Genomic DNA, 21,923 nt, shown 5'->3' with positions numbered 1-21,923 from the left:
ATATGTAAAGTAAGAAAGGGTGACATGCATTTAAGTGAATAAAACAAACATGTTAAATGCACTATAACCTCTATCTTTGATATTATTTGTTTTTTATTGACTTTGATGGAAGTTAACCTCTCTCTGGCTGAGTAAATCATATTGTTTGTTACCTTAAAATTGCCTGAAATTGGTGAGGTTGTGTTTTTGACATTCTTCCATGACAATTCTTATAAATTTGATTTGCGGGTTCACTCTGATTGCCATCTATGACAGTCCAAGTTACAGACTAATGTACAATAAGAAAAAACCTTCAAATGGGATGATATATTTCATGACAATTTACCAAAGCCTGTGTCCTTATTTGTTCTATAATGCATTTTCTCCACATGTGCCCATTAATTGAGGATGTTCAGGGGGAGTGACAGTGACCTCAATAGTATGGGGATAGAAGGTTATCCTGTTTAATCATGAAATGTACTAAAATAACTGAGGAAAAATGTCAAGAAAGGTGTATAATGCTGTGGCACTTATCCCTGCACTGATAGACTTGGGCAAACTTAATGGACTTACTGGCAAAGAGACACACAGGTGTCACATGACCAACACACATGATCTTCAAAATTAAAACCTCCTGTTATGTTATATTGTCTCTACGGTTTGGAAATGGTGGCCATTGCTTTGACTGTGACATTAATTCTAGCTGAAATGCTGGATGATGACCAAAGCTTGGGGCAACAGGGTTCAGTGGCTTTCCACCCTGAGTAGGTGAGCAGTTAGTAGGGTTGAGAGGCACTGAGGGTAAATAGGTCATGGCACAGAAACACTGATCTGGTTGGAAGCAGTGAGGGGGGAGGACGAGGATGTGCATGCTTTTGCAAAGGATAGACAAAGGCCAAGGAAGAGAGAAAGCTTGGGGGTTTTGGTGAGTAAACAGTGGCAAGAAAAGAACAGTGGAGATATCCAAAGGCATCCTGATGTGGCTCAAAGAGTGTGAGAGAGAGTTTGTGTATGGGTCTCCTTTTGTCCAAGATGAAAACAAAAACAAAATATGATGAAATATATTAGGATTTTTATTAACAAATAATTAAATGATAATGTAAAAGATGGGCAAATGACCATGTCTTATTCAACAACCTGGAGACATTCAGAAAATCATACTTTGCAATCTCCTCTTTAATGTTTTAGTCTTGGCCACTAATAGCTTCACTCATGTCAGCAAATCTTATTGATTAATAAAAGACAATAAAAGACATGATATAAAAAAAACAAATCCATAAAAAGAATCAGCAACAAAACAGTTGGAACAAACCCAAACAGACAGGCCAAAGGTAAGCTAACATTAACATACCATTGTCAAGAACCATAAGTAAACGTTACTTTCATTTTGCAGATTTGTTTGTGTTCATAGGCGGTAGGAATGAGTACATTATTAATGTTGGCTTTCAACAACAATTTCCCTTTTCTACCCATTTTTCCCATAATTTTCTGCTTCATGAGGCATATTTGTTCATTGTAAATTGTGATGAAGAGTGTCCTTTTGCAGCAAGGAAACATGACGATGTGTGTGATGTGTGATAACATAAAATTCAGGTGATAACCAGTTTCAACTGATGCACTCCTTAAAAAAACATTTTTTAATCATTAAAGGACCAGTGTGTGGGATTTAGTGGCATCTATTGGTGAAGTTGAAGATTGCAACCAACTAAATACCACACCCCTTCCTCCCCTTTCAAGCATGTATGAGAAACTACTGTGGCTATTAAACTTGCAAAACTGCAAAAGACCCTATCTAGATCCAGTGTTTGGTTTGTCCATTCTGAGCTACTGTAGAAAAATGGCAGTGCAACATTGCAGACTCTGTAGAATAGGACCCACTCCTTCTGTAGATAAAAACAGCTCTGTCTAAGGTAACAAAACAGAATGATTCTTATTTTCAGGTGATTATACACTAATGAAAACATAACTATGAATATTGTATTCCATCTCTGCTCATAGATGCTCCTAAATGTTACACACTGGACCTTTAAAACTGAGCCTTAACACACAATTACTGTACCGTTTAAAACTATCTGATAGCGGGTTTAAGAATACCTCTCTTGTTTCTAATCCCTGACCAGTCGAGGCAGAACCGGGATCTGCTTCAGGTTTCTGCCTCTTAAAAGAAGTTTTTCCTTGCCATTGTCATTCACCATGGTAGGAACTCTTGTTTATCAGTTTCCAATTTAAAATCGGTAGTTACTAGAATTTTCTTGACTAAGGTGTAATTTTCTTAACCAGTTGCACCACTACTGTTTCGTCATCGACAGTGAGCTGGCAATTATTCCAATTTGTTCTTAATGGGCAGCCGTCATAATGATATGCCATCTTGGTAATGGGCCCAATTGGCTATTGTTCATAATAGGATTTGATTGATCTGAACGCTCTCAGATCCAAATTTATTGGCCTCTATGCCTGTCTGTGCCCTTGACTTGAGGCCCACATTACCCGCCTTTCCCTCTGCCTCCATCTGTATTGCTTTTTTGCTTATTAGACTAAGCAGAAAGTAATTATTTCTCAGTCATTCCATTTGCTCGACAGTGGGAGGCAGACTGGAGGCAAACCACTTTTGCAGACTAATCGGTTCAGAGCAGAGGTGCCCGGTGCTACAAACAAGTGTATATGAAAGTCCAGGATTCAACTTGCCAATACAACATGCATCTCATGAGGCCAAACCCCCAATGGGTCATTTTCAAAAGCGATCTTTAAATTACCCCTTTGTTCAGCAGCTCCCTCACTTTTTACTTGACTATCTCCCCTCTCATTATTTTTTTATCCTTTGTTTCTCGTCTGCCTGATTGTTTCAGCTTCTCGCCTACTTCTTTTGCTCTCCCTCTCCCTCTCAATCCTGCACTAATTTGCCCTCACCCTCGTCTCAATCTTTCACTCTCCTTTTCAATCATACTCTTTTTCCACTTTTCCTCTAACTCTCATTTCTCTCTCTCCCTAACTCATTTCTACTCCCTCCATTCTCCCCAGCCCTCCCTTCCCTGTCCTCTGTAATAGCCTTGCGTCTCTACTGACTCCATCTGTCATGACCATGAAGGGCACGATGCCCGCTGCTCAGCCCAAACCACGGAGCTGCCACTCTGGCCGCTGGACTGAACACACTGGCATATGTGTTGTTCAGAAGAATGGCGATACATGACTGTGACACACACAAAAAACACACACACGTAGCCAGGTGGTGGTGTCATGCATATGCATACACAAGATTGTGTGTGCATTTTTGTACTTGGATGTTCAAGCGAAGCGCACACACAAACACTAAGAGCATCTCTGATGAGCTCCAAATATACACTGTGACATATTTTTAGGCATTTTGGCTCAATACTTCTAATTACTGCATTATCACATCCTGACAATAAAGGGCTTATGTCCACATAGTGTATCCACATGTTCCCGGTGAAGAGAGAGCTTTTGTGGCCTCCCAGGGAAAAAGTATAATTTCACCCACAACTCTGAGCACTTCTAGTTGAGATTCCCTGAACTTGGTGGTGGTGTCATCACTGTCGCTCCTATTCAGGCAACCAATCATACATTAAATGGGGTACTTGTCATCCTAGTAACCAAGAAGTTGAAGCTTGTTCTGGCTGTGTCTGTCTATCCTCAGGTTACTGATATCAAATGAAAAGGAAAAAGAAAAGCTTAGAGTTCTCTACCACCTTTTGCTGTCATTTGGTCATGGTGGGAGCCAGGTAAGATCACACTAGCTTCTCTGTCTCTCTCCTCTTCGAGGTTTGGCCGAGGATGGGGCTCAGCTCCTTCACACACACATACAGAGACTGGACAGCAGGCCATTGTGGACACAGTGAACCCGGTGAAACGAAGGGAGACGATGAAAGAAAAGCAATATTTCTTCCTACTTTGTCTGCAACTGTCACAGCCATAGGCTGTATAAATAAAAATGGACCTAGTCTTCGTGACTTCACCCATTCTGAAGAGCCGTAAAGCTCTGTGTGGTTGGCTCTGGCTGTTGCCATCTTGGCAGTTCTGACTCCACCAGCTCCCAGCTAATCCAAAAATGGCCAAAGATGTGCAGCATTGGTGGAGCTGATGATGGGTGAATGAAGCCTGGTTACTGAAACCAGCCAGCTTTGATGGCACCCACCTGTCACTCAAAGCGGCCACACTCTAAATCATGCATAACTTTAAGCCTTGACATAATTTAAATGGGTGAGTTATATAAAAATGTACCCCCTGTACAGTTATGAATGGGTAGACTAGCTATAGAGACATGTTCTATAGAGCCAATCAGGATAAGCTTTACTGAAGAAATCCTTAGTAGAATGTATTCAGACAATAGGCTAACTCCACAGCATTCCTCATGCACTGTTCTTGTTTAGAGGATCATGCACAACTCTACTCTCCCTGCTATGGTCTTCCTACACCAGCAACACTTTCATGTGCCACAGCTCTGACAGGCCAGTCAGCACAGTCCCAACACTTGTTTGTAACCCAACCCCACCCCCTGGTGAGGACATTGTAGCAGTGTGTTAGTTGCTCTTTCAAGCTTTGGGCCTGACTCTGACAGAGCTACTCCTGCTATTTGCTTGGAAGGGTGACCAAGAACTGAAAAAGAAAAAGTATGAGTACTGAAACTTCGCCCCCAGCAACATTGACTGCCATATGATTCTATCATTGGCACAAATATTAGCACTGATTCCCCAACGTAGCTGGAACATTGGGGTTAAATATAAGACATGTATGTTTAGTAAAATAAGCTTTTAGGTGGTAAGTTTAGTTGTAAGTAAATTACCCTCTTAAGACCCACCCTAACCCTAAGCTCAGCGCTCTACCTGTAACTCCAGTGGGTGGCAATAGAAATGTTGCTTCTGTGAGTGTGTGACTTGGTGCTATGCACAGTGGGAGGTGACGGACATCAGAACGTGTATGAAATGAATGACGACAAGTAAGTTACAAGATCACATGAGAATCCATCTTGTCAGGTTTCAGTCTATGTGTTCCAGTCCAAACCACAGTGGTTCAACAAATCAGCATAATTTGAGAAACTACTAGCAGTGTGACGCAGCCAGAAGCATTCAAAAACTACAATGGTGGCTTCTAAAGAGGTTAGTGAAGATGCTGCTATGAGTTATATTAAAACTGGAGAGTATTTTTTCATCGAAAGAAGAGCAAAGAATGGCTCTGAAGACTGGCTTACTGGTTTGTTGATCTAATTAGTTTTACAGCGACAGTGATAGACGGATGTTTCATCCAATCACTTGCCAAGGATATTTTCCCAGATAAACACAAAAACTGAATCCTCTGAAAAAGAGTGTAAAATAAAAATCATATTTCTAATTTGGTGGTACAACAGTGGTTTAAAGGGGCACCAAACTGTTGGTGCAAATGATTCAGTCTCATAAATTACACTAAACCATCAGTTGGACTAATAATTAAATGAATTACTGTAACCAAAATCACTTTTAATAGTTTAAGTGGAAGGATTTGGAATTCTGCATAGAAGAGGTCGGACAGAAAGGCAGGCTCATGTGCCACACTGTGATCCTTTGTTGTGCGCTGGCAGCAGGCCTGGCTGCACTGAGGTCCGAGAGCTTGTCACCCGGTGTGGGAGAGCGGAGTGAAGAAAAGAGAGTGGAAAGAGTGAATAAATACCAAAGAGATGGCATATCCAGGAGTTTTATTTACCTGGACACAACGTCATCAAGTCACATCAGATTACGGTCACAGGAAGTGACTAGATGAGGTGACAGGAAGTGACCAGTTACATTAAAAGTCTGGTTAAATCACACCAAATGTACAAGGTCATATTTAAAGGTCCACATTGTCTCAACGCTATCTAAACTACTACTAAATATTCTTAAACTGCTCCACAATATAGAACTTATCATTCACAAATGCCTGGAGACTGTCTGCAGGTGAGTGAATGTATGTAGCATATGCATCACCTCCTCACACAACACACACACACACACACACACACACACACACACACACCCTCCCCTATGTGTGACGGTCTAGTTTCCCTTCCTAATCGATGAGCTGGCGTTCTTAATTGAGCACTTTCCCTGCCTTAACCTGAAACCTAATAGGCACAAGTGGGGGAAAACTGGGCTTAGCTACGCTGCAACTCTATGTGTTCACATTTGGAATGAGAGGACACATGCACATAGGCAGATGTAAGACAATCCTGAACTGAAAAGGATAGGAGTGCCATGGTGTTGAGAGGCAGCCAACTGGGTGACCTTGGAGTGTGAAATTGGAGAAACTATACCCAAAAATGCAAAAATTTGGAAGTATATTTTGATCTGAAAACTGAAATAATATTTCACAAACTGATTAGCATTTGGCCAGATGTAACAGATATTTCTACAAAACTTCTGTATATACAAAGAATGTCCACAGTTCCCACTTTTCACAACGACCTAATTGCACAGCACTAACGGTGCCAAACCAGCAGTGTTTATTCAACCAGACAAGCATTCTAATTACTTTAAGAAAAGGAGCATAGAAGTTTCATTTCCAGTTTAGGAAATATTATCCTATTTTGGCCATTTTGAATTCAGTACACACAGCCGTTCGTATGGACATTTTTGGACCATACACTACTAATTTGTGTGTACGTGTGTGTGTGTGTGCGTGTGTGTGTGTGTGTGTGTGTGTGTGTGTGTGTGTGTGTGTGTAAGTCAGAAAAGTAATAAGTCGTGTGTTTTTTAGAGATGGTGGTGTGTTTGGCTTATTTATTTTTCAAAGGAATGGGGTTTTCTGGTGTGTGTAAAAATGTTTGCGTTTGTGTGCATGCATGCAATGATAACTTACAATTGTGTGCGCGCATTTGTCTTTGATGTGTCACTTTTTTGATATCTCCATCCACCTCGTTACTATAGCCACCCACTTCAAAGCAGAGCGCTCTACAGTCTGGTTGCCAATGGATACCGTAACAGTATCACTTTATACTGTCACTTACACCAGCATAATTTAATTCTTCTTGCAACACTACTCAAATTAAAACCACTAAAGTAAAATGAGGTGCATTTTATCATATCTGCAACCATTGCAGCTTATTTAATTAATATTGTATAAGTAAAAGTAGATATTGTCTTATAATAGATTAGACACTGGAAACCCTATTGTGACAAACAGGATGAACAACTGAGAGAGACAAAGACAGATAGCTCAGAATATAAATGATAGAAGTGAATCAGGGTGTTAGTAATTCTGTAAAAAATTGTCTCTCCACACTTCCCCATATTGCCATTATACTAGAAAAAGCTTCTGGATGAAAAAACACAAGCTATAGGTTCAAGTGTGTCTGTTAGAATCCTGAGAAGACTAAACCTGGCCCAGGGGGCTGCTGGAATAAACGTTTGGTTTTTATAACCACTTTTATAAAAGGGAACACAATAGCAGCCAGAGGAAAATCAGATTATTAAGATCACTATGCAAATGTGTACTCGAGCGCGTCGTTCATATCCTTGCCATCTTTTTGTAGAAGAGGCTTCGAGAGTGAGAAGTAACACTTCCTTTAGGGCATCTGTATCACTCAGCCAGCACTCTAATATTAGTACTGGCATAGTAAATATCCCCCATTTCTCTGGTATATACAGTGAGTACTGTATATATGTATGTTGTGTGATACCATGGGGGGTGTGATCACATCAGTACATATACTGGGATGGACTGTAATTGCTGTCAGCTCATAGATGTGAAGTAATCTTCATTTTGCACACACACATACACTTCAGAGCACACATATGACTACAAACACACGATATGCGTGACACACTAAATGACATATTTTAGCATTTTTGGTTTGATGGGTTCTTTTTCTGCAATATTGTAAGAGGGGTTTCTGTCCATGCAGCACTTTGATGACATAAATGTCCATGACCTACAGCACATAGTAACATCACAGAATTCCTGCTTAGGGCTTTGTATAAATGAAAAAAGGCTATCATTCTCATCATAGCCTCAGACTCTGCTAGGCTGAGAAACATGGGCTTAAGGCAAACATGTAAGTGACAGGCTCCTTTTGACCAAGACCTTTCCTGCTCCCCCAAGAACAGTTTTCTCACATAGTGACTTCACAGTGTTGCATGGAAGGTTAATACGATGGTTGACATTATATCCTTACAAAATATGAAATGTTTTTTACAGCGTTTGATGTGAATGAGTGGGTGACCTGGGATTTCTGGATAATTTTTCTGTTTTAGGCATTTGATAGTAAACGATAGGGGCGCTAATATGACTAATGTCAGTAATGTTGGTGTGAGAATGTGGCCATGTATTATATGTTATTAGTTATATTTTAGATTACTGGGTTTTGAATTACATGCAGTTTAATGTTTGCTCTTGTCTTGGGTGTAATTATGACTATTTATTTCAAAGTTAGTTTAGTTCTTGCAGATATTGTTGAATTCTGTGTGTAATTTCCATCAGTGAAATGAGACACACCTGTGCAGGCAAGTAAAGGAGCAGGAGCAAGAAGTTAAAAGACAAAGATCTCAGGAGGGGGGTGACGGCGCTGGGGAGCAGCGAAGCATTGCTAGACCTGATGCAGTTCAGGTGTGGTGTGGTGTGTTGTGGTGTGGTCATTGACTATTTTTGCCAGCTCCAGAGCTGCAGGTTACATCTCCCCACACACACTCTGGTGTATTTGCCCATTATGGTGGAGACTCTGGAGCTGCATCAGGCTCTTTAGCCCCTTTCCATAACATTTTCATTTATTGTTGTTTGCCTAAAGTGATTCGTATATTCTCCAACTGCAAAGAATGTGTAGCCATTACACACTGAACAACCTGGTGCCTTTCCTCTATATTTTGCCAAACCACAATAGCGGTGGCTACTAGTGTTGTGTCTGCCTAGCTAGGCTAGCTATGGATTCCAAGTCCCCTGAAAAAAATCTCAGAGGAGTTTTTGCATGGACAGATTTGTTTTCTTTCACCACCAATGCTGCTGGCTTATAGATATGCTTGATCTGTGGCAAAATATTTGCATAATAAGGCTGAAATATGTGGCTCCAGACAAATGTATTTTTGGTGTCGCTGTCCCCTGAATTGTTGTTGTCATTTTGTGCACCTGGCAAAGAAAGTCCAGCTCAGCTCCTTATCTCAGTTTTCCTCTTACCAATGCGATGAGAGACATACAGCTCTTTAGCTACTAAATGATCCACCATAGTTACCAGCTAGTCGCTAACCTTTTCCGTGTGCTGTTTTGTGCAGGCAGTGTACAGTTGGGTTTAAATTAGCTTTTTGTCAGAAAGAAACGTTCTGCTTCAATTCAAAATTCAGGTGCGCAAGACTGGCTTCTTGTGTGTTGAGGAAAACCTGTTTCTGTTTTAGTCTAACAGCCAGTGTTGTCCATGTATGGCCTGCTGCCCCTGAGGTCCCCTGGGCTGGCCATCTGACAAGATTCGTAACCGACGCTCAGGGTGTGTGGCTGATCTGTCAGTGAAGTGCACACTCCTTGGAGATAAATGTCTTGAGGTGGTGCAGAAGGTTAGCCAGCTCGGATTGTCTAGCTCTCCCTTAGGGTTTTTTTGGCCAAGACCATAGCTACATAAACTGTCATTCAAACATAAACAATTAAAAACTGAAAAATGTAGTCTTAATATTGGCATTCTTAACCAGTGCTTGCTTGAACTCTGAATAAATTATGTTCACAAGTTGTAGCAGTGTAGAGGCCTGTGTATGAAAAGTTAGTTATGGTCAATACCGAAAACCCCACACTTTTTCAGTTCCTGGCTAAAATTTGGAGCAGCCTACTTTAGGAGCAGGGACTTATGGGTGCCAGATACCATGACATAGGAAACTACTGTGAAGCAGTAGCTCAGTCAGTATTTGGCTTGGGAATTGCCACTTCAAATCCAGCAGGGGGTGAGGTAGGTGAGGTGAGAAGACACTTCTATGTCCCGAAGCATTACAACAAATTTGATACAAGGTCCACTTTACTTTGAGGACACCCCCCTGCAGAACACACATTTGAAACCAACTTTACACTTGGGGGAGAGACTTTATGACTGCTTGTCACTATGTACATTAGAATGTACTAACAGCAAGTTGCAGATATGTCTTTGCACCAGTGTCACCAAGACAATTCTCTGTACATTCATTGCATTTAGTACCCCTGCCTATTTCATATGTACTCTGTATCCTCACATTTTATATGTGCTTGGCCCTCTGATTTCTTACTGTCAGCTGTCAGAGCAACCTCAGATGAACCCAGCTAGCTAAGTCCAAACCTGATAATTCTGCTTTACTTCAGGATGGGGCATCACCATCTCCATGCCCCAGTGTCTAATGAGTTGAGAGATAATAGGCACCAGTGAGCACAAATGAAACTGCCTCATTATAGTCTTTGGTTAATGAGCTTTCAACCCAATGTTTCCCCCCCAACCGCCCAGCCACCCCTCAGTCCCTCCATCCATCCTCTGTGTCACGCTCAGTGTTGTCTTTGACATGTGAAAAGAGAAGAATTTATGGTGTGCTCATACACTCACACACACACACACACACACACACACAAACAACCACAGGCTTCATGGGCGTACTATGATGCTTCACACATTGTCAGTCTTGAGCACACACACCTCCATTTAAGTTCAGGGGCAGTCAATCTCTATAATTTGCTACCCTCGGGAGTCACTGTCACCACTGACATTAAGGCTTGTTTGCCTCTTCTCTCCATATCAACTGCAAGCAAGCAAATTCACTCAAAGGTCCCTGGGCACATATAAAAAATATATTTGGATCCAATTTATTCTGTTTTTAGGAATCTTACAGGTACAACAAATTGTACAGTAGGCTTTCAAAATCAAAGTGAATGAATGGATGCTGGCTACAGGTCCCTGGAGCATTTGAGTTCCATAGCTGATCATTCTTAAAATGTTGTAATACTAACAATATTTCTGATGGTGAAAAATACTCCACCAAAGTCATATTTAAATTGGAAAAGATAATCTGTACCATAGATTGAGGGGAAAAATAGGTCAATGGGTCTGATTGAGAGGAGTAAACTTCAGTTTCAGATTGTATGAATTACCACAATTCCATCATGTCAATGTTATAGGAACCAAAATGTAAATGTGACCTTATGTGAAGGTCTTGATTCAGAGGTTGAATCTCATGAATAAAGAACGCAGTCATGTAGCCTACAGTACGGAACTCGAGATAACTACAAATGTATCCTAAATGATGTACAGCAGTGTTTCTCAAACCTTTTCCCTCGCGTACCACTTCAGAAAACCTTCTCGAAGTACCACCATAATGACCCATTCATCTACGGACAGTTCGCCCAAAAGGCAGGTTTGTTCCTAATAAAAAAGATTGTTTATTTTTGACTGTTGCTGAATCCTGAACAGAAACGATGAAAGAACCAGAGCTAATTGGGTGGAAAATAGGTACTCTTAGTCCCTTCACAGTAGTTCCTGTTTGGAGCCATGATTGCAGTGTTTTTGAACCATTCATTTTACCTCACTATATTTACTATATTTCTGTAACATTTTCATTTTAACTAATCATGGATGTATGAATGCGCTATGAACACAACTAGGGTACAAGCTGAAAATATTACAGGAAATACAAGTGTTTCTTTAATGTTCAAATGTTTAAGTATTTTGATAGTATTATGTTTTTACATTATTAAAAAATATAGAGATACCCAGCAGCTTGTGTACTTCCAGTGGTACATATACCAGAACCAGTAATGTAGAAGATTAGATATTTTCCAAACATGAAGCTACTAAAAAACAGTATACTGTATATTATTAAGTTGCATGATTCTATGGTAATAGAAAGATAGCTCTAGATAAACAAGATAGCTCTAGAGAGGTACCCACATCTAAAATGAGACTCATAAGAGACAGATTTAAAAAATAATGGTCACTATACAGCTGTTTTTAGAGGTAATAGTACCCATTGTATCAAGTAAACTCACCTGTCTGCATAAAATTGGTGTAGTCCTTCAATTGTGCTGGAAGAAACCAATACCAGTGTAAATGTCTGACTCTCCCAAACTAATGTATTTATAATATATTTATAGGAATAAATGTAGTATAACTTCACTTTACTGATGGCTGTTAATGCATGTCCCTCTAGACTCAACTTGGGCATAATGTTCAGGGCTGAAGTCTGACCTTTCTGCACTGTCAACTATCCAATAAGGCAAAAATGCTAAAAAGCAAAACAAAAACAAAACAGTTGATTTGTGACAAAACCCAACATAGAGGGATGATTTTAACCTCCAATTATCCTGCCATGCCAAATGACTGTGACTATGACTGTGGTAAAAATACCATAATGGCAGAAGAGGATGAAGTGCAATCAAAGTGAAGAACAAGGGGGAAAGAAGACAAGAGTAGTGAAGAACCAGTTCAGGGCGATAGAGGTGAAAATAGCAAGTGAGTATTAAAGAAGTGAATGAGGGGGCATAGGGGGAGATTGATACTCCCTGTGTGAGGTTTCTCACCTGCCCCCTGCCTGTCCTGGTCATCTGCTGCCATACGCTTGACATGACGTTAACAGAAAGATGAAGACATCATATTGGCATCCTGCCTCTGCAACTCCCCACAGCTCTCCCTCCTGTCTGTCTCCATCAGTGTCTCATTTCCTCTCTCTTTCTCTTCCATACTATCTCTCTACCACACTCTCCTTTGTGATTCCCTGCTTTGTCTCTTTTTGTTTTATCCCTTGATGTTTTGCTGCTTACCTTTCATCCTATTTCTCTACACATTTCTCATTTATTATCCCCTTCACCTTCCTCCCTCTTGCCCTAATTTACAAGGTTTTTGATTGCAAGTTGGACCTTAAACTCTCTTCTTGATCTGATTCCCCTCTCGCCCTCCTCCCTCCTCCTTCCTCCTCCTCTTCTTTATTACCCTGTCCTTTTCTTCCCCTTTTCTAAATCACATTTCATCATCTGCTGTCATACTTTTAGTTGCTTTTTAAATATTCCTGTAACTTTTCTACAGTCTCAAACTTGTATTCCATCTTTTCCATTTAAAACCTTTATTCTGCAAAATGATGGCACACAAAATTTAAATAAAGTTGACAACTTTTCATAGTGGCAGAACTTTTCTTGCCTGACAAAATAACACATCTAAATTGTATGTTAAAAGTAACTTTAGTCTAAATCTCATAGTTCGGCTCTCCATGCATCTTCGATCAGCAACCCGGTGCTTCTCCAGAAAACTTCCAAGGGACTGGAGCAAACTTGATTGATTTGCAGCCAGCTATTGAGCACTTTGTCAAAAAAGTCATTCTCCTGTATTCACAGATGAGCTATATCAACTATATAGCGACATCACCCAGCAAGATATCTGGGTAACACTTCATTCTTGCTTCCACCTGAAGCTTCAAATATGCAAAATTACCACAAATCAGAGCCAGCCTGGGATTATAATTCAGTCCGTGTATAAAGAAACTTTTTATATATTTCTATTTCATTTACTGTTAAGACCAGAAAATGTAAAATATATATTTTTAGTTTTATTGCTAGACACAAAAACAGCTTCCCAAATTGTTGAAAGCAGCCCGGTGTCAGTATCAAGAGTAAGTCAAATGCACTCCCTTAATTAAGGCTACAAGAATACTCATATAATTTTTGTTCACTTTTAGAGTGTCTGTTTTGCACTCTGATTAGACTTCTCTTGGTCATCATGTAGGAGGTACTTATTTCCATATATACATATGTGTATATACAAACACTTTTGGCTTTTCTTTTAGTTTGGTTGTAGTTGATGGAGCAGGACAACTAGATCTGGGTTATAGTTAGAATATCGGAATATGAAGCTATGACCACTGCAAACACCCATTTAATTGCAACCAAACTGAGAAGAAGTCTTATCAGCAAAAATGTAAAAACACCAATGTGGGTGTGCAGAGCCTTTAAGACTCCAGCTAGTTAACTACCAGGTGATCAGTTGAGGCTGAAACTCCAGCTAAGTCAGACTGAATTTATTTTACTTACAAAGTTGGTAGAGGAAAGCATAAAATCTAAAGGGCTCACCTGAGAGAGTTCTACATATTTTCTCACATGCATTTTCTCTCCCAGATGCTTTATACTCCCTCATTCAGTTTTTAGTGCAAACTCCAGACCTGTTTTTATCATCACAAGCTGAGATGTACCACTACAAGGATTTGAAGTCTCCTAGAATTTCAGATTACTCCCCAAATCTGAATGGATGGTTATAATTACACATCAGTATTCCTAAATAAAAATCTCCACAGCATTACCAATATGTAAAACAATGCTAATATTTATTCAATAGATCTATAAACAACTTAAGTTACTGCAGCAGCTAGTGTAGTGTCAATAACCTGCTTATTTAGCTAATAAGAGAAGAAGTTGTGTTTGTTGTATTTTCTTCCTTTTAAGTAATTTGAATTCTTCTCTGAACTCTTGAGAAACGTAAAAATGGAAAAACTCACCCTTCAGTGTATCTTCAGTGTAAACCACCAGTAGCAGGATGCAGGTCATCAGCATCAGACTGTTCATCATGATTTATGTATTTATATATTTATTCTTTTATTCATGCAATTGCCATAAATAGTCATATTGATCTTAAGCAACAGTAGTAGAAAACCTCATCTCTAAGCTCAGCCTCTCTCTCCCTTCCCCCCTCTTCCCTCCCTTCCTTCTTGCCTAGCTTTCAAACTTGTCTAGTGGGAGACCGGAGTGCTCTTTGGTGGCGCCTCATTTCCATTTTGATTTCTCTTTGCCTTTGTAGAGGTTCATCATCTTCCGTCTCGCGGCCTCACCGCCCCTCGACCCCTCTCTCTTGACTCCCCTGGCTTTCATCTCTCCCTTCCTTCATCCTTTCCTCACGGCTTGTTTGTCTATTGGCTTGTTTGTACCGACGGCACTGACCCATTAACCACACCAAACCGCATCTTGTCTCTTCTCTGTCAAGATTAGAGAACATGGCTCAGATGTCTATAAGGACAGATATACATGTGAGCTTGCTTGTCCCCTGGTATCTAATCTGAAATATGTTCTGTACTGTAGCTCTTATTTTAGTGGCATATATTTCAACATACACATATGAGATGATAAAAGGTACTGATAGAGAAAGACAAAAAGTTTGAAGCCCATGTGGAAACTCAGTAGGACGGATTAATTTGCTATCAGGAGATTATAAATCATGCATTCTTAAAGTAGGTCTAAATATTTTTGATATTTTAGATGTGTTGGAAGCATAAATAAAATGCATATTATTAGAAAAAATGCATTTATGGTACCATGTTAGACAGCAGAAGAAGAAGCCATAGCACAAAAAAGAGGGGGGATGGTGAAAAGTGATAGCAGCAGTATATGCTATAGGGAATAACAGCATCAGATAGACAGGGGTAGGACAGACGTGACATGAAAAAGCATCCTGAGAGACAGCAGTTGCTCCTCTTTGTGCAAACTACACTTCTATCCTTGGAAGACAAAACTCTCAGTGGGCTTATAGAGTTGTCACACATCAGATATCACCCGAGGTGGCTGGATTGGGGTGTTGATTGGACGAGTTATCCGTATCGTGTCGGGGTTCTGTTCGCCAAGCTTTTGTAATTTAGCTCCAATTTGGTGGAGAATAAAGCTATTACAGTGAGCTTGAGGAAAATCCCGTCGGGACAATTACAAAATTCTCATTGGAGGATTACATTTAAACACTCACTGATGGATACCATCTCTATTTCTTTAAAGTTCCAGTGTGTAACATTTAGGAGAATCTATAGGCAGAAATGGAATTAATATGTGTAAACCTGGAATCTTTATTACATTTATTTTAATCACACCTTATAATGAGCCGTTTATATCTGCCGGCCCCAGCAGGTCGCCTTCCATGGAGTCTGCAATGTTGAACCACTTTGTTTCTACAGTAGTTTTTTTTGTGTGTGTGTGTGTGTGTGTGTGTGTGTATTGCAGCCACCATAGTTTCTCCTTTGCACTTGGAAGGGGAGAATGAAAAGAGGGAGTTGCTATCTGCAACTACACCTGTAGAACTAAATCCTACATGCACACCTTTTAATTTATACTGTCATGCAGTTTGAGGTTAAGTGAGGGAGCAGGTGGAAATATATGGATCAAGCTTGTGATCTTTTTGTTGACAGGCTCCCTCTAGGTCTATCCACATTCAGAGCTATATTTTCTGTTCTGCATGTAGTCAAGTACAAGTGATGTAGCTTGTTTGTATCTGGTGTGTGTGTGATTGGAGAGATCTCCTTCAGCTGGAAAGGTTCAAGCATCTGCTCTGCTAAAGTATCCTTCAGCAAGTCCATTGTCCTTGTGACACTGTGGAAGGAAATTCTTCAAAAGCTCAATATCACAAGGTCATGTTTTCTAAGGATGCAGACTAGCTTTCCCACTGATATGTGTTGCTGCGTGTGGCTAAAGGCTTATTAATGGATGACACCAATTTAAAAGATAATTTGTTTTGATCTGTTTGATTGTAAAATATTTGATTTCATTAGTCTTACTGGTATTAAAAATGTGCTCTGATTTCAAATGTTCTCCCAGTGAAGCTGAATTAATTGATTCTGTGTATAAAAACAACAAATATTGGTATTACATTATTTGGGTAGTCTGCCAACAAATAGTTTATTTGTAACATTTCAACATCTTATTAGTTCAAATTTAACTGTTTCACAAATACATTCATTTTCTGATCTTGTACCACTGATTTAGGCACAAAAACCTTATTGGTTACGTTACGTTGATGAATTGTCAAATGTGTTCTGTAGATAATCTGAACAAAGTGAAAAGAAAGCCGAAATGTTATAAATACTCTATAAACTCTTGGCAGCCAATCCAAATTAAGTGTTACCAGCTTTACATTGCTTTAGGACCTTATTGTGGGGGCAATGTATTTATATATTGTTGGTCATGTTTATTTTTCATGTTGCAGCTGGAAAAAATTTAAAATTCAAGAGGGTCTCTCTTTATCTTCCTATAGGTATCCTACTGTGGCTGGTGGAAAACTGAGCTGATATACAGTAAGCAGCTCTGAGGTGTTTGAATGTGCTGAAAGAAACATCATTGTCATGAATAAAAAACACTGGGAGTTATCCCAAATGAGTCAGATACTACTGCCAGTACTAGTATTATACATGTGATGAGCTCAGAACTGTGATTAAAAGCAAACTGTTTTTTTGTTTTGTTTTTTCCAAGGCAGGTTCCTTTTGGTGTGCTCATGAAAGAATCAAGGTCTTTGAGAAATATAACATATTGCATATAAAACAATAACATATTGCTTCCAAAGTTGATTGATTGATTGATATTACAAATAAATTGTTCATTATATGTTTTTGTACAGCCTTAAACACAGGCTATTTATATATATACATAGACATTAATATTGTCTTATAATTGTTGAATTACTTTTCATGCACATCTACTTGTGATTTGATATTCTTTTTAACTTTTAACAATAACTTTTAACACAAATAAACCTGTGAAGATATGTTGAATAAAAACATTTGTCTAAAATGGAAAAATAGATTCAGAACATATTTTAGAAGAGATAAGGGGTCAGTGCCTTAACCATGTCATTGCTTCAATAAATCTTTCTAAAGAAAAAATCATTGCAAAGAAACAACCTGGACACAGGAACACAGGAATCAAATCAAATTCAAAACTGTTTCTAAAAGTGTACTTTTTGATCTCCATCTCTACTGTACATTTTAGAAGCCATTAACTGTAGGAATGATTACAGCACACTGTAGGTTAGCAGTGAACCTCACCTGCTGCACTCTGTCTCCAATCCCTGATTTCATTTTGAGCTGTTAAATATAATTGTGGATGAAGTGTTCAGCCCACAAACTGCAGAGCTCATTGAAGCGGACAGGATAGGATGAGAAATGATTCAGTGCATCAGTCATGTGTGTCCTGAGATGAAGCACTGTACACTTGGGAGTATCGCCCATTTTCTCAAACCCATATAAGAGTCAAGGACTGAAGACAGAACTGAAACCATCCTGCCACCATCTACCCTCTTACCTCTCAGACCATTTTGTCTCAACCTGTTCTTCTGCCTTTCTTGCTCCCTGTCTCTATATCTTCCTCTTTCTCCACAAACCGAACAGATTGTAGTTTAGGACTCACCACAAGTCTAGAGACATCATAAAGAGCACAACAAAGAACCATGTTTTGGAAGGGGAAAATCCTGTATGATGAAGAATAAAGCTGCTACCCTTCGAAAGGATTCATTCTGGGTTTGTGGAGTCTTAATATACATCATCAGCTATGCAGAGTGCTGATGAGCTGTAACTTATTGCGTAGAAAAAGCAGGACCAAGAGGCATAAGAGGCAGAAGATGAAGGAGGAGAAAAGAGGCTATGGCATAGAGGGAGTTGGAGGGGGTAGAAGGAGGTTAGAGGGAGGACTGCAAATGGCCTGGAAAAGAATCTGTTAGTCTCCTAGTCCTGGAGGTGCTTTGACAATGGATAAAAAAACATTAGCTGCTGTGGTGATACATCTTTAATGGCACTTTATGGGCCCTGTCTTCAGCTAAAACAATTGAGCCATTCTAGCAGGGACTGGGTAATATACAAAAAAAGAAGATGAGAGCCGGTGCGTGTGTATGTGTGTGTGGCAACCGTGGAGAAGAAGACTGAAGAAAGAGGAGAACAGAGGGAGGAAAAGATGATTTAGTGCAGACGTTAACTTGATTAAAAAGTTGTTTCGGTTGCAGGAAGAGTGTCGTTATGCAGCCATCCATAACTGAAGGACACCAACAGATTGCTTGGCTCCCAGCTCAGGCAATTGTTCCAAGACTTGGAAGGAAAAAAACATAGTAGTTCCATCCAAGGAATTACATAAATAGGATTCAGGATACGACATGTACTATGAATTAATGAACAAATGGTCTTTTACAGTCTCCTCTTTTGGTTTGTTTCCAACACTGACGTAAAAAAAAAAAAAAAAAATCAAATACACTCTATTGTTCCACTATACTTGGCCATGTCCTTTTATTGGGTTTAAAGGTACAGAGCTGGTCCTGACCGGGCCCCCAAGAAAATTCTGCTAAGGGGCCCGCCTATGTGACCCGTGAGCCATGTTTACCATTTGCAATCGACACACAGTCAGACCTTATACCATTGTGCTCCCACTACAATCCTCCCTCCTTTAAAACAATTTGCCCCCTCTGTCAGTCTAAGAATAAATAGACCTATAGAGAACAGAATGAGGTATGAACAAACACTATTTATTGAAAAGAAAAGTTTCTATAGAATCTAAAGATAAGTGAATAAAAACATTAACATAAATAAGAATATGTAGAAAGTATATAATGTAGAAAATAATAACATTTAAGCTGTGCTGCCTGGTATTTATTCCAGTCCTCCAAATATTATAATATGAATAAATATTATACAGTTAGCTTTGGCTATACAATATAAACATAAGCCTTTAGGCTATGGCTGCAGCTTTGTGTCTCAAAATAGCTGCATCAGGCTCATTCACACTAACCCCACCAGATTTCCTTTTATACATTTTCAAATTTAAAATACTATACTATGGCTTGGCTAAATACGTGATGGTTATTATTTAATGACAGATGTGGATCCACATTGATCAGTATGCCCAGCTAATCAACATTTTAATTTAAATAATTAATCAATAGTCAATGTCAATCAATTTTTTTCTATCTTGCATTAGTCCAGAGCTATAATTAAACCTTGACTGAGAAAGTAGATCATCATTGTCTTGTTTCTGAATGATGTGCACCTGAGGAGTGCCATCACGGACACATATTGTCTGAACTGGTCCCCACAGAGGATGCTGCTAGAAAGCACGACTTTCACATTATGCACGCGCATATGAACGCATGTTCATTCACTACTCGTCTTTATCTTTTCCGAGCTGCAGTTTATAAACCCTGTTGCCCATGCATTCCTCAAATGTAATAAATAGTTGCATTTCACTTTTGTCAGGCACAAAGTCACAGAACACAGTCCTGGAAGTGGCTGGCAAGCAAGTAAGACACAGACAGACCAAAAGATTGCCCAGCTAGATGAGCAAGAGAGACTAGAGAGATATGCACTGCAAGCTAGCACATCAACTTACTGTTTGTTGACATCAAATTTGATTACTGTTCACTCTCATGGTGTTTTTTTTTCCTCTCTTTGTGACCAGAAGGATAGTTCTGCTTAATTTTCTCATCGAAGTTGTAACAATCACACCTGCTTTGACACAAAAAGAAGGCGGGGCCCTTGAGTAATTTGTGTGGCTCTACCCAACTTGCATACTGAGTGTATGACCAGCTCTGTGAAGGTATATTACATTCAAGTAATCCAGTCTACAGTCTTTATAATATTACAAGTAGTTGTGCAATATTCTTTTCTCTATTTAACCTTTAAAATGCTTAAAACAAGTATTACAAACAAACCTTCTGGTGCAGTTTATTTTGTATTCTACAAAACAATTCTTTGTGGAAATGCAGCAAAACTGTAGCATGAAAGAGCCAGCAAGCGTTCAAAGTGGGACAGCTACCACCAGTAATCTTCTTGGAGAAGGAGGTCAAAAGGTGGAGGGGGATCAATGCCATCGAATCAACCCAAAGCATGAGAGGAAGGAAGGGGTGAGATGGAGAGATAGAACAGGAAGGGCGGCGGCAGCTTCGATTGATAGAGGAGGGCTGGGTCACCATTAACCAACAGGACAAGCAGGCCGCTGGGGCCTTCGATTATCCCCACCAGCTGTCAATAGTGGTTCGATGGGGCTCTCTGAGGGAGTGACAATGAGTGGTATTCGTTGGGCGAGACCAAGAGATGGAAAGTCAAAGGAGTCAAGGTCTCACAAGGATACACAACATCTCCAGCAAAGGTGGTTGCTATATAAACATTTACTGCTGCTATTTTACATTCACTTGATTGTTGAAGCCTACAAATATTTCAAAATAAGCAGCAAATATGTTAAAGTCAAAGGTTAACCACAGACACACAGATGGACAAGGTAACATAACCAGGTAAACACAATAAATATATAATACAGTAATTTGTTTTTCTGTGTTCATACTGTTTATACCTCCTTATTGTTATTAAAGTCAGTAGATTTGACATGTACTGTATTTGTACTTACTGTGGGCTTTCATACTGTAGGGATTTCAAAAGTGCTTCTACTAAGGAGCCTGCAGCCATTGAGACACTCAGAGGAAAGTGAATCAGAGACCCCGGAGTAACAAACAGAGCTCGACAAATTGAACCTTGCCCTGTTCCTCTGGAAAATGGGTGGGTAAAGTCTCTTTGCCACTGATAGTGACACACAAATGAAACACACTTCACAATAGAGTATAGGGTGGAGGGTGAGTCTTGAAAAAAAAAGTCAGCACCTGGCAAAGACAGCAGAGTCATTGGTCTTGATCACAACCCCACCAGTCCCAGTCCCCATTTAACCTTGAAGTGTTCCAATTGTCTTTCCACTTTCATCACTCTCACTCTCAAGTTGCTGACTGACTTATTACCTATTATAAAGATTATTTTTTTTACAACAGGGTTTATCAAAAATATAATATATAAAAAGCAAATAAATGACAAAATAGTGTGTTGTGTTGTGAATGACATTTAATAATCCAGTTTATCTAGTTTCATTGCACACTTAAAGTCCATGTTTCTTTTCCCCTTTCTTCTTATAAACTTTACTCACCTGAATTGCTTTTCTCCAGGTCTTTTCATCCAGCATCTCATCCTTATTTAACCTGTTCCTCTGCTTCTTTGTCTATTCTGCGTAAACTGCATCATAAATTAGCAAAACAAAAATTTTCCTAGAGATATTTTATTTATGTTTTTAGTAAATTGAGAATATTTATTCTATTCTTGCATCTTTCAAGGATTGCATAACTGCACAACTTTAATTATAATTATAGTGCTTTTTTCCTTTCTCCTTCTGTCCTTTACCTATCACAAACAATTCCACACAAGATACAAAAACCCCAGCCCGTCTGTTGACAGCAAAGCCAGAAA

This window comes from Dicentrarchus labrax, unplaced genomic scaffold (assembly GCF_905237075.1).
Source record: "Dicentrarchus labrax unplaced genomic scaffold, dlabrax2021, whole genome shotgun sequence".
Classification (NCBI taxonomy): Eukaryota; Metazoa; Chordata; class Actinopteri; family Moronidae; genus Dicentrarchus; species Dicentrarchus labrax.
This window is presented reverse-complemented; position numbering follows the sequence as displayed.